The sequence below is a fragment of the Aythya ferina genome (genome assembly GCF_964211825.1).
Source record: "Aythya ferina genome assembly, chromosome: 3".
NCBI lineage: Eukaryota > Metazoa > Chordata > Aves > Anseriformes > Anatidae > Aythya > Aythya ferina.
In genome coordinates, this window is record NC_140298.1 from 28,780,860 (window position 1) to 28,794,866 (window position 14,007).

The 14,007-nt window shown below is 46.3% G+C and overlaps 2 long non-coding RNA genes across 2 annotated transcripts in view; one reads left to right on the forward strand and one right to left on the reverse strand.

The window, feature by feature from the left end:
• Nucleotides 1-14,007, reverse strand: part of LOC311434650 — an 86,023-nt gene that overhangs the window by 62,791 nt on the left and 9,225 nt on the right. The window lies entirely within an intron of this gene.
• Nucleotides 926-4,362, forward strand: LOC311434851. Its single transcript, XR_014691771.1, has 2 exons — nt 926-1,093; nt 3,470-4,362. It is a non-coding gene; the product is annotated as an uncharacterized lncRNA (long non-coding RNA).

Sequence of the window (14,007 nt, forward strand, 5' to 3'; positions counted from 1 at the left end):
GCAAGAAATGCACATGCCTGTACCAAATGGCAGCAAACTTATGGTAAAGCCCCTGCATATAATCTATATTCTAATTAATACTCTGCATCATCTAATCAACAGAAATCTTCTGGCATGTGCGGTCCAGTTTGCAAACTATTCAGCAGAGAGGCTTTTTGAGCCTCTCCACAGATCAGCGTAATTAAGCAAAGCTGCTGGAGGGGCTTCCCTCTGCCGATTCCTCCGCTCTGGGAAGGGGAACGGTGCTTGAAAAAAACAGCAACCTCTGGCAACATCCCCCAGCCCTGGAAGGCTCTCTGGAACAGAAAGGGGAAAAATCCTCTCCTTTGCTGCTGCTGTGGAGCTGGTCTCTCTCCCGCTGTCTCCCTGCCAGCGCTGAAAGCCCATCCTGCTTCCCTCGCACCGAGCACACCGGCCGGCCGGCAGCAGATGCAACGGCGGCAGTGGGACCGCGCAACTCCAGAGCCTCTCCAGCAACCCCTACAGTAGAAGAGCACAGCTCTCCTCACAATATGCTGTGGGGGAGGAGGAAGGAAGGACTTTGGCCCTGCTTGCTCGTGCTAATTGATGGCTTCTGTTGCAGCTATTCACACTTTTAAAAAATGGTAACAGCTATACTGATTTAGAAGCAGGGAAGAAAAACCCAGCAGCCTCACCAGCGTGGCGGGTGAAAGCGAAACTGCACGCAGAGCACTCCACAGAGGCGCGGAGAGCAGGAGAAGCAACCCAGAGGCAAACCCTGAGCCCTGCACAGAGGCACAGAAACCATAAAGCGTGTCCCTTGGCTGGGGTGCACAGGGACAGCCTCCTCCACGAGCAGCGGGCTGGGGAGCGGTGGTTCTGCAGCTCCTGCTCCACCTTGCCCAGCCCTGTGGTGGGGTGGGCTTGGCCTCCTCTGTGCAGCGAGGTGTGTGCCTCTGAGCTCAGTGCTCTCCTCAGTGCAGGCACGTATCTATCTGGGAGCTTTTTGGAGAAGGAGCCGCAGACATCTTCCTTCTCCCTCCTGAGGCCATGTGCTTGCCTTTTCTCCTTGCTCCCAGACATTGTCTTCTCCTGCTGGGAGAGCGCTCTACCTTGCTTAGCAGTTTACATGGTAAGTCTCTACTGCAAGCCGGAGGTGTGATCACAACACGCCTGGGTGAAACCCCGCTTGCTTTAATTTAGCTAGCTGAGATATTAATTTCCGAGGAAGAGGCAGCAGCGTGCACTTTGGGGCCCATGGCCTGGTGTGCCGGTACTGCCCGTGGTGCTCCCGCATCCCTGGCATCTAGACGGAGCCGAGCATGAGTAAGCGGCACAGCGCAGGACGGGGGAGCTGCAGGCACCGTGGGCGAGGTGAGGTAAAACACGGGCATTTCAGCACTGCCATGCTCTGCTCCTCTCTCTCCAGCAAGGGCTCAGTGTGTCCCTGTGCCCACCAGGCTCCTGGCTGCCGAGGTCCGTGATCCTGCTGTAGGCAGCAGACCTCTGCCCGCTCCCCTCGCCGCAGCCTGCTGTAGCGTTTTCACAGGGGCCTTCACCTCCTGTGACAGTCGTCCTCACGCTCCTCATGATTCACATCTGGGTGCAAGCAGCCCGGTGATTTCTTTTGCCGAGAAGGTCGCCCAAAATACGTGTTTAACAGGAGCGCTCTCTATTTTTAACGTGGAGGAACCTCATAAAAAGTCAGAAGACTAATGCAAAATAATAAATGAGATGTTTAGTCATAGGTCTCCATCACATTCACATTATAAACAGCTCAGAAATGATTTCCACTTGTGAGATAAGATTTAATTGTAAATCATGGAAAATGGTGAGATATATATTGCCTGGAGCAGGGTGGTAAACATATTTCTGGGTCTTGAGGGAGAAAATAAAGCAAAGCGTATGTCATAACTGAGGTGGGCCCTGAGCACAGCTAAGCCAAACTGCATTTCAGCCCAGGCTGCTGCTGTTCTCGAGAAGGCCACCAGCCCTCCGGGGGCTCTTTGCTCCTAGGGGTACGGAGGGGCACCTCTCCACTGAAATTTATCGCTATCCAAGGCTTTGCTACAAGTTTCTTCTGATGAAACTGCTTTTTTTTTTTTTTTCCAACTTAAGCTGTTCCTTAAGCAGCATGAGACCAGATCGCAACTTAAATGGCAAATGTACGGCAGTAACTCTCCTAGCTGCAGAAGGTGATATAGACAAATCTGTTGCTGATACCAGCAAGCTCTGAGCTGAGCCCCTGTTTCTCATTTGGAGTGCATTGCTGTGTCTCCTCTGACATGTTTCTTCATAGCACTGAAAAGAGGCACTTGGAGAAACAGCTTTGCTACTTGGGGGAAGCTTTGATTCCAGGGCTGGAAATGGAGCGGTGTAGTAGGTAATCGGCAGAAATCAAAGAGCGTACATGTTTTTCCAGTGCAGAAAGAAAGAGGAAAGATCAATTTATTTAAAGCAGTGGAAACGGATTTCTCAGTTGGCTAACCTGTTAACCTGCTCCCATGGGATGAAACTGAGACAGGGAGAACACTTGGGTTTCTTGCACCTTTGTGTTCACTGTTTCAACCATCTAGTGAAGTCGGGATGCTGGTGGAGTCACCGGTGGTCCTCCTGTTTGCACATCCCCTGCCTGCCGGCTACCCCGAGCCTCAGCCACAGCCCTTCAGCGAGTGGTGCTGTGTCTGTGGTGCTCCTGTTTGACTGCCAGAGCAAGGCATAGCACCTGCAGCACACTGCTTACTGAGTGATTACTGCAGCGAGGAAGCGGCAGGTGGCTTGGACAGGGCAGGACGAGCCAGACACCCAGCACACACCCCAGCCACTACACCAAGCATGAGGGGTGAGGCAGGGACAGGGCTGGGGCTACATCCCTCAGAGCCCACCTTCTGGGGGGCTGTATGGGTGGGGAGAGGAAGACAGCTCCCGTGCTTCTTACCCTCCATTTTCAGTGTAATTTGCAGTTATTTCTGTGCTGCTTCGTGCTGCGATTCTCCATGGGGTTGCATTTAGGATGCATACTGAAATATGCCGTAACTGAGGGCAAGATTAAAGCTCAGTGTTTTCGGTGTAACACACCTGCCTTCAGACATGTGTGCAGTTGTACCACTGAGGTGGGCTGACTCTGTGCTGGCCACATTCACCCGAGTGCCAAAGCAGCACTGCCGAACCACAGCCCGCCTGCTGCCCCTCTCCTGGGCTCGCCCGGCTCCAGACAACGTTGCTGTGGGATGCATGCAACTTTTTCACTATCTGGAAATAGGAATCTTGCTCTATCCATTAGTTACTGTATATGCAGTTTGTATATATAATATTTATATTTTTCCCCCAAAGTTGTGAAATATATAAAATATAATTCCTCTAGCTGAGAGCTCATCATTCCCATGACAAGGTGCAATCAATAAATTATGCACCACTTGTGGTTATTCTGCATGTCAACTCATATTTCCATGTCGCTGTCCTGACTGTTACTGAGTGTTTGTGTTGTTGTACCTTTCCACCTCCTCAGTGTTGATTTAGGAGTTATTATTCTGGGCTCATAGTAACTGCAAGAAAATCAAGTTCCAAGTGTTTCTGCCAAAAGAAGAAAATGAAATGAGCAAGTCAACAGAAAATTCCACTTGTCAAACACCATTTGCTTACGACTGTGGCTTTGTTAAGGAAACTTGCGTTCGGACAAGCTGCACGAAGTCAACAATTCGCCTTTGCGGCGGGATAACCCCTGTGCCCGAAGAGGACTCTTGGTCGCGACAGCTGTGGTCCTTGAGCGAGCTAACAGCAAAAAAACCAAAGCCACTCCTGACACTTACAAATTATATCTTCTGAATAATGCATGGCGCATCCAGATTGGCTCCGGGAGGGGGAAGGGGGGATGCTTTTTCAATGGACAACCAGACGGGTAAGGATTGTATTCTAAGAAGAGTTTGACATACCAAGAAGGGGAAAAAAAAAAGAAGCCCAAGTACTCGCACACACTTTGAGATTGACTGTCAAATCATTTCACATCTGTACCTAAAGCAAACAGACATAATGCTAACAGCTTGCTGGAGCTCAGAAATGCCACCCACTAATCAGTCCACCTGTGGAATTCTCAGTCCATCTTGCAAGCCGTGTACCCGATTGCCAAGACGCCTGACAAGAAGATGTATATTAAAATGTTGAGTAAGACTGGAAATACAATGTGGTGTAGTATAAACAGAATGCACTCGCCGGGCGGCAAGCGGAGACGCCTTTTCATTCCTGGCGTGATGACCCGGCACTGCTGGCTCCTGCCAGCGCTGCGCGGCAGGGACGGCTGGCCGACCCCAAGGCACGCTCGCCTCCCGCGCATGATCCTGTCTCGCTCTGGTTTTGCAGGAGAATAAATCAAAAAATACCCCCCCAACCCTCTGTCCCTCTTAATTACCCTTTTTTCTTTTTTCTTTTTTTAATGTCCGTAATTAACAATTGCTTAAATATAGGTGTTCACAAGATAAGTCTCAGCAAAAAAAAAAAAAAAAAAAAAAAAAAAAAAAAAATTGCTAAGGAATAATCTCTCCTGCACAATGAATGCACCCTTCGGGGTAAGACAAAGAGGTAATTCAGAGGAATGGGTGATTGAGATGGTGCGTTGCGTGAGCGCAATTCTTTGAGACTAAATTACATTTAGGATTACAGCACCGGATTGCCAGTCACTATTTAACACGCTGGCAAAATGATCATTTTGCTCTTTTCGTCTCCAAAAGGGATATAAAGGAATGAAAGGAGAAAGTTTACTGGGGTTGTCAGAGAAGGAATGAGGAGCTGGGGGTGCCGCGGGGTGGATAATTATCCCCTGCAGCACGCCATCAGAGGGTTACGCTGTTTGCGGTGCAGAGGGAGGCGGCGTGGCACAATTAGGCTCCTTAGATATAATTTTCTATAAATCCCAAGCTTTTACATTTGCACAGTAGCTGTTTTCCCTATCTGTGAGTACAAAACGCTATTTTAACATCTGTTCTTTTAAGGCTATTTGCTCTGGGAAGGCAGTGTGTTTTGCCATAAATTTAGGTCATTAATTTGTATCTGCTCTTTGTTTATTTAAGAAACAGGACAAAAGGGCAGCTGCTGAACCATTTGGCTGTGCCGAGGGGTAGTGGGCTCGACGTGCTGGAGCTCTGCGCTCGACCAGCTTGAGTTTGCACCCGCAGCTACAGGACACAACTTTAGGGACAGGCTGTGCCAAGCCGCGCAGCGCTGCCCCGAGAACTGCCAGAGCGTGGCCCGTGGTGAAGCCCCACGATCTGCAACGGGAACACTGCCGGCGCTGCTCTTGGGCTTCAGGTTATTTTTTTAAGAGAGGTTTGCAAAGCAGTGGTGTTTTACTGCCTTGACTCGAGGTGCTGCTGTTGGCTACCGAAGGTAACACGCTACGAGCAAATATGACCTGTTTAATTAGACATTTATAAACAGAAGCACAATAATACCTAGTAAATTGATTGTTAACAGCATTTAATGCTCTTAAATTGGCCATTAAGTGTGGAATAATTTCTGGGGTATTATTGATATTATGAAGCATTAGAGAGGTTTTATTTATTCTCATAAGCCTAATGGACTCAAACAAATTGACTGTGTTTGAAAAGGTCATTTTTTGCTTGTTGATTCTCTGACATCTTCTAATCAGTTTAATCAGATCACATAGAAAAATTGCATAAGTATCTCGAAGCACGTTCCATTTCCAGCTTCCCATTAGGAACAAATGCGTGCGCCTTACAGAGCCCCGCATTACCAGCTAGGCATGAAAAGCCCAGGCGCGCAGTTAAAGTCAGATGCTAAAAAAGAAGCGCTCGTGTGCACACTTGCTTGCCACACAGCTCCTGCAGGCTGGCTGGCATGCAGCACTGATTCTCGGTGGGCACAGCATCTCACCTCTCCTCCAGAGAAGATACGTGTCAAATAAGGTACAATTCAACAGGAGAAATATTACCAAAATGCACCACCCAGTAAGCAATTTAGATCTGGTCTGGCTTCTCGTGGAGATGGCACTTGGTCCCATCGCAGCAGCATTAGACCCAATTTGCAGAACTGGCCCCCAAACCCAGGCTCAGTATATTCTTCATTGACACTGATCTTTAGAAAATTAAAGGCAGTACTTCTGACAGTGCAAAATATGTCTCATTGCCGTTTGTGTTTGGCAAAGAATTTCTCTGATTTTCACTGGTCCTTAGATGCAGTAAATCTTCAAGTGTTTCGGGTGCCCAGACACACATGGCGGCTCCCAAGGGCAGATTTTTAAACCAATTTAGGCTTTTACTTCCTTAATCAGTGGGAAGGAGCACCTAAATGTCTTTATAAATCTGGCTCTGAATCATTCACAACTGAGGAGCATACTATTTAGCAAAATCCCAGTGAAACTATTATAAGGGGGATGAAACCGAAAGTGTCTTAGGGAAGTGGTTGGAGTTAATCCAGCAGTTTGCAGCAGATCCACCATTTTAAATGGTGGGACTGAGGAGCACTTTTATAGTTTGCTCATATTAAAACCTTGGTCTTCTGATGGTCTGACTGGTGAACTCTGGCACTTGTGTGTCATTGCTGGCCACAACCTGAGGTGAGGGCCATGCCTCATTGCTGCCCTCCCATTTTGTGCTCCCAGCTGGCCTTTGAAAAGCCCTTCCTTCCATACAGCAGGTCCCATTATCCAGTTTCACTGCTCCATCTTTCCAAGCCCATGTTCACCCCAGACCTGCACAGGGCTGAGCAAGGTTCAAAGCCTTGCCCCCAGGGTTTTACACCGCAGCATGAACAACCTGTCCAGGTAGGGGAGAGGTTTCCTCTCACAGCTCTTCCCAGCCATCACTGCCAGCAGCGGGTGAGCTCACACCTTGTGTGACCAGATCAGTCACACGAATATATATGGATCTAATGTATAGGAGCTGGTGGGGGGGATGCCAGCTCTGGAGCCCTGAGGGTCTGGAGGGCTTCTTGCTACAGACACCTCCAGGACAGACCTTTTCTGTGGGAAAGCTCATTTTTATCTGTCCAGGTAACCTGGACAGATCGGAGAGAGAAGAGTAAATGAACAGCCCAAGGAATCAAACTAAAATTATCAAACCTTTGTGAAATCAGGGCCCTTAGGAGTAGACACACATTTTGGTAGAGATATAGACATTCAAAGTCATGTGTTTTAAATTTAATTTTCACAACGAAAAAGTATTTTTCTGTTTCAAATAAGGCAGCATATTATGAGCACAAGCTATTCCACCCTTGAAATTCAAAAGCTAAAGCCTACTGCTCTCACTCACTCCATACCAAATAACACCTACCAACTTAAAGAAGGGTTTGTGGAAGTGAATTAACCATGGCACAGGTGAGAAGCAGGTCTTCAGCCAGAACTGGGAAAATCAATAGTGCATGTCGTGTGAGGCTGTGCTTATTTTTTCAAAGAATATGCTGCTGTGTTTGAAACATGTCAAAATTTCTTTCTGGAATCCTAAACCTTCTTCAGGTAGGAATGGGAAGACAAAACATCTGGGTCAAAATGGCTAATGCTCCATTCAAAAGCAACAGGTGGTTTGCTGGAGGTGGCAGAAGCAGTTCTTGTGTGAGCTGGGAACTCATTTACTGTTTATTACAGTTAAGATAGCAATGTGCTTTGCATATGTAACCTCTCTGCACTTTAAGTTCCCCATCTGTAAAATAAGAGCAGCAAAATGCAGTATTCAGCTTTCTGAAGGGGTTCTTCAGATGAAAAAGTCATATACCTGCCTCATTGTATGTGTATGGAAATGCACACACGTATGTGTACAAATACACAAATGAGATTTTTTAATGAGAAAATGTATCGCATACTCATCTTTTTATTGCTAGAAAAAAAAAATACAACTGCATTTATATTCCAATTCCAGTTTTACTCATGTCATCTCCATACAAGTGTTCCTTTCTACATTTATCTCATCATCTTTTCTAGATCATTTTAATGGACTGAAATGTCTGAGTAGACTATTTATTACATTCAAAAGTCACTGTCTCTTTGGTTACAAAACTTAAAACTGCCTAGTTGGAAACTGCTGGAGGGAAGAAGGATTATAGAATAGCAATAAAGAATGATTTTACTAAATTCTGTGTCATTCTGATTACAAAATCACTGTTACAGAAGAAAGATGCTTGCAGAAAGTACCCTGCCCTTTTCCGTTTCTGCTAACGCTCCGCACATTCTTCCAGGAGCATCAGGAGATTATTCTGTAGGAACTACTTCATGTTTTCTTACTATTTTAAATTGAATTAATTGCACTTGACGAGGGGTCCCCCGCTCTATTTACATACCCATCTCTCTCTGAACCAAGAGTGAATTTGGCTAGCTGTTTTGGGAACAGGTCACGCTCCTACATAATTATTTTTTTCTTCAAACTAGTATATTTTTCATCAACGACACTTCACAACAGGGAAGAACGGGTGTCAGGTTTCAGTCTCATATGTTCTGTAATTTTACATTCTGTGGCAATGCCCACGGTGCTGGAATAATTTGAAACAGAACTACAATCTTTCCAAGTTTTGTAGAATAAATGTTTAGAATTGGTAAGAGTTTTGAAATGCAAATGTCAAAATTCTTTCGAACAGTATGTGATTAATTCTTGAAGTACTAACAATGCTTGCCTGTAAATGGAATTAGCGATGGGGACAGAGATAAGATACCAGCGGGTGAAAGAAATGCAGGTGCAATTTTGGACAGTGAACCCGCAATGCTTCTTATTTAAAAACAGTGAACAAGCCCTCTGAGGAAGGGATGTTGAGTCTTGTCAATTAAGAAAGGTCCCCATGCCCCCACGCTCCCCAGCATAATGCTCCTTGGGACCTTCGCCATCACCCACGGTTGCCACTGACCTCTGTGGGATGAGTCCTGATGGCAGGAGCCCACAGAAACCAGCCTGGCACATATCTGCCAAGGGGACACCCAGGGACCCTCTTAGTGCTCAACTGCAAGTCAGATGGCCACAAGAACAGCCATTGTCACAGTTTTAGACAGGGACCGTGAACAGGCAAGGTGATGGCCCACCACGCTGACAGTTTAAAGAGGGCTTTTGCCTCACCCCATCACAGAGAATCCCGGTGATGGGTGGAGTGCTGCTTAGTGTCTTGATCCACATTAAGAGTAGAGAGGCCCCAGCATCCTCCCCTGCCTGGGCAACTTGATACCCTTCGCCTACCCTGTAATGGCTGAATTTTACTCCCAAACACCACCTGGATTTGCTTGCTGAGACCCCAGGAGAAGGAGGAGTCTCAAGACCCCAGCTGCCTTGTAGGTGGCCAGAGAAGCGAGCTTTGGGCCAAGGAAGTGAAGACTGCAAGCAACAGAAAGAGGGGAGATGTTACGTGAAGAGCAGCAATAAGACCTCCTGGGCATGAAGGCTTGGAGTGGAGTCCCTGCTGCTCAGGCCCTGCACCAGGTCCAACCACATGGGTAATGACCAGAAATTTCAGAGCTGGGAGTATGAGGAGCAACCCAAACCGACATCAGGGATCACAAGAGGCTTCAGACTCGTATTTAGCTGGACTGCTGCTGTCAGTCTTTGCAGGACACAAGGAATCATGGATGTGGCTTTCATGCCTTCACTCCATTTAACTTTCCATCCTTCTCCTCCTTCCTTCTACTACAACACAAGTCTCTCACTGTTGTTAATATATTCCTACAATATTTTTGGTGGCAGAAGACACCTCAAAGAGTAGCCTACTATATCTTCATTGGAAGAGTGCTTGGCCTCCAAAGGTCATTTGCTAACAGCATCCAAGAGGCCTGACAGGTATCTCCACTCCCTGGAGGTCCCGCTGGGCAGCTTGCCATGCTAAGTCAGTGCTCACAGCGGGGTGTTAAAGGGAAGGTGTGGGGAGCACCCCAGCTCTGCTGCCATGCCAAATCCTCTTCCTGCTCCTGTTGCCTCTGCCACCACTCTCCTTGAAGGTCCTGCTTAAAACACGGATGGGCTTCAGCCTGAACACTTGCGCCTGGCCCTCCCATTTGGTTTTGTCAGTTTGCAGAAATAGAGGACAGACCGCAAAAATCGCCTACGGATTTCCTCCAAGTGTAGTGGGATTTGGATTTCCAAATTTGTTTTAATCCTAATTATATTTTAGCCCAACAGCTTCTCCATTTAATACTTACTACATCTATAAAAAAAAAAAAAAAAAAAAAAAAAAAAAGGTTCTGTGTGGCAGACAGAAACGCACCCATTTATGTTTTCTTCTACAGTCATTAAATACAGATATCTGATCCTGTCTACACAGTCAGCATATTGGCAGTGTGTCTCTGGTGGTACTGGCTGGTGGGAGCATCACCTCCAAGGGTCAGGGCTGGATTTCCTTCATCATAATGGACCTGCTACATCATGCGCAGTGTGGCTGTGCCTAAAGGGCTCCACTTTAAGATGATGCAAGTTAATGCAGCTTTTCAAATACGGAGATCATCTGTAAATATAACATTCATCATCTAAAGGATTCAAAAAACCTTTCTACTTCTTGTAAAGAGTGTTCAGCCTAAGAATAAAAAGAGCTACATTAAAGCTAAGTTTGTGTTATTATCTACAAACACTAGCTTAAATGAATAATCTTGTAAACTGCAAGCAGTTTGCTTTATTGAAATACACTGGAAATGTGCTCCAATCCTTGATATCTATAAGCAAGAGATTACAATTTTTTTTTTCATGTTTAAGTTTGAAACTGCAAACTCCATATTTTTAAGTCCTTCAATTTTTTATGTGGGGATTTTTCTACTCTCTTGATATTTACAGGGGCTTTTCAGGAGTAAAGAATCTCTCTCTCTGACTATAAAGAGAAAACGGTTCATGTGACACGAAGCTTTGTCAAATGCATAAAAATGCTGCCTGAATTAATTACTCTACTTTGCTAACACTGAAAGCAAAATCAGTGATTTCAACCATTTCTTTAAAGTACAAAGAGGGGGGAAAAAAGGGTTCAAATATAATATTGCTGTAATTCTATATCTGTGTGACTCCGGCATAAAAAACAACAGGATTTATCCAAAACAAGATGTTCTAACTATAACTACAGATATTGCTTTAATGAAGACATTTTCAGGAGTGCAGGCTATTTCCGACCACAATATAAGAGCAGGATAATTTAAATTAATATAAAAGATCCTTTGGGGGGCTATATTTTTTAATTGTAATTACACAATGAATATTTGATACCTATATTTGGCATTTAATGAGGATTAAAACGGTATTCCCCAAACAGAGGTTTAATAACAATGTAAACTACCAAGAACTTCATTACAGGGGCTAAGGGATTAGAAATGAGATTTGAAGGTGACCAAAGGGAAAATCAGAGACATCAAACACCTCTTCTAATATAAATTGCCCTATTTAAAATAAAACATGAAGAATTGATGTGGGCCTCAATCGAAGCACTAAAATGCTGCCTTTGAAACTGTGATGGTCCCACATGAAAACCCAGCAGCTGCAGCCCTTCGCCCAGAGGACAATTTTGTTATAGCCCAGCTCTGGAGCAGCACTCAGCCCCATGGGGATGCTTTGCCTGGCTGGGGACTGCACGGACCTTCATGCATAAGCCTCTACAGCTTTAGCTACAGAGTGTGTCTCTGGGGTTGAGAACGATAACAGGCACCAGCTTTGCAGTGCAGGCATGGAGTGGGATGCGCCATGGTCACTGACCTGTGGGTATGTTATAATATGCCACAGGTTTGCTCCCACCCAGTGGCACTACTACCTGCACAGGGGGAAAGCCCGGCCACTGCCTCGCCATCTCCAGGAGGAGAGCCTATGATGCCTATGGCTCTGGTACTGGAGCTGAGGCAAGGACAGGAAAGTCCTAGTGTGTTATTCCAGGATGTCAGTCCTTGAAAATGAAGAGCCAAGGTTTTCCAAAGTGGTTCCTTACATGATGCTCCTAATTGAGTCTTTGGGTATCTGAGCAGGTATCTGTAGGTGTGAAATAATTGGCAGCTCCCTTAAGCCCTGGTGGCCTTTCCAGTCTAAGGCTAGATATTTTCATAAATCTGTCTGCACACCAGAGCCCAGTGCCAGGCACTCTCTGGAATCACTGCATGGCTGAGGTTGGATGGGACCTCTGGAGGTGACCTAGTCAAACCTCCTGCTCAAGTAGGCACACCTAGAGCCATCTGCCCCGGACCACATCCAGGCAGCTTTTGAATATCTCCACAGAGAGACTCCGCCTCTCTGCCATGCCTAGGTAAAACTGACAGGGAAGCCCATCTGCTTCCAAACCCAAAGTCTTTTCAGAGACAACCTCAGAACCTGGCCCTCCAGCAGGAGCTGGTGACAGGCCCCCTGCACGGTGTGGTGAGGCAGCAGGGCTGCTTCCACCAGCGATAATCCCTCACTGCAGCAGGCGGTCCCTCTCTGGGCGTCTCACATAAGGACCAGTCCTACAGTATGTAATTATCCCCAGACCCAAGTGCAGCCAAGGTGTCTCACGGGTTGCTTCCCTCTCCTCTCACAAAGGCTTTGAGACAGCTCACATCCCTTGAACACATTTCCTACCGCATAAATATGTCTAAGTACATGCCTGCCTTCTTGTGAGCAGCTGCAGCAGTTTGTGAAGATGCGTCACTTGACTAAGAAGCTATATATATGTATTTATACACATATATACGTATGGTATGTATGAGACTGTACACATATGCTATATATGTGTATGTACACAGATACACATGTACATATGTATGTATATATGTATTTGCCTGTGTGCATTCAGTTGTGTGTAGGAAAGTGAGTGCAGTTTAGAACACGCACTCTGTCATACCCTGGCAAATGCCATTGTCAGGGCATGGACTGCAACATTTCACGTCTACAAGCGAATGATGTACCTGCAAAGTGCAAAGTAGCGCCTCCTCTCTGCTCTGGTTGCTTTTGTTTTTACTCCTTTATTAATCATCTCCTACTGGTATGTGGGAGGAGATTCTGATGATGAATATGTGTTAAATAATTTGCAAGCATTCGGTTTTTTGTTCTGGTTTTCCGACGTATTAAACTGGCATAAATATTGGCAGAATTTCCTTTAATCCTCCAAGGGATCCCTGCCTCGCACTCTGTCCCAAGCCCTAATCCCTGTAACATGTTGCTGGGTCACTTATCCAAGATGGAGGGCGTGCATCCTTGCCTAACACATTTTCTTTCTCTTTCCCTTCTGCTAACACGGGCTGTGACAGGAGAACTGCCCCCTCCCCCTTTGCTCATCAGACAAATCCGTCTCCCACCGTACACAGAGGGGAGAATGCACAGAGTAGCTGGATTTTTTGGACGTGAAGTGGTGTCTTTGCGGGTCCCTAATTCACCCTTCCAAGTCTCATAATTGCCAACAGAGGTCTTTTTTCCTTCTCATAATGTACAAAATGATCTGCCCTTTTATGATTGCCTTGAGAATATCCCACAAAGCTGACGGTGAGGGAGCAGATGCCTCATTCAATTCCAAATAGAAGGAAATCTGTTGTCTCAAATAATCCCTAAATTCAGACACTTTCAGCCAGCTATTATCAAGAGACCACATTTTAAGAGCAGATGTGTTATTAAGGCTGAGAAATGTTATGAGTACTTCGTGATCTGACAAATGAATTCAGGCTATCTAGCATTCCAGCATTTGATCTTTTAATAATTCAAAAAATGAAATGGAAACCGCTGGGGGTGGGGGAGGCTCTTCCACCAGATCCTGACCTGGCATTTTAGGACTCGCTTGGATTTTCTGGGGACTATTGCCAGCAGAGATTTGGGGCACATGCTGCCTATGCTAATGCTATCAGTTCTTCCATGGGATTGTTAGACCTCTGCCTTACGAGTCAATCCCCAGTTTTGACACTCAGCTTCATGCCGTACGCCTGGCTAATGAACAGCTTCATTTAGCGGTGATGGGAGAGCTGAGCCTGGCTCCAGTTCTGCTCCCTGCCTGTCCTGGGTCAGGCACGGGGTCGGGCCAGGCCCAAAGGCCACGAGCAGTTGGTGCTTCACCTTGCCATCACAACACCTTGCTCATGCTTCCCTGGGCAGCATGTATGGATTGCTGTGGGTGCCTTGAAGGGAGGCTCTGGAGGAGCTGCTC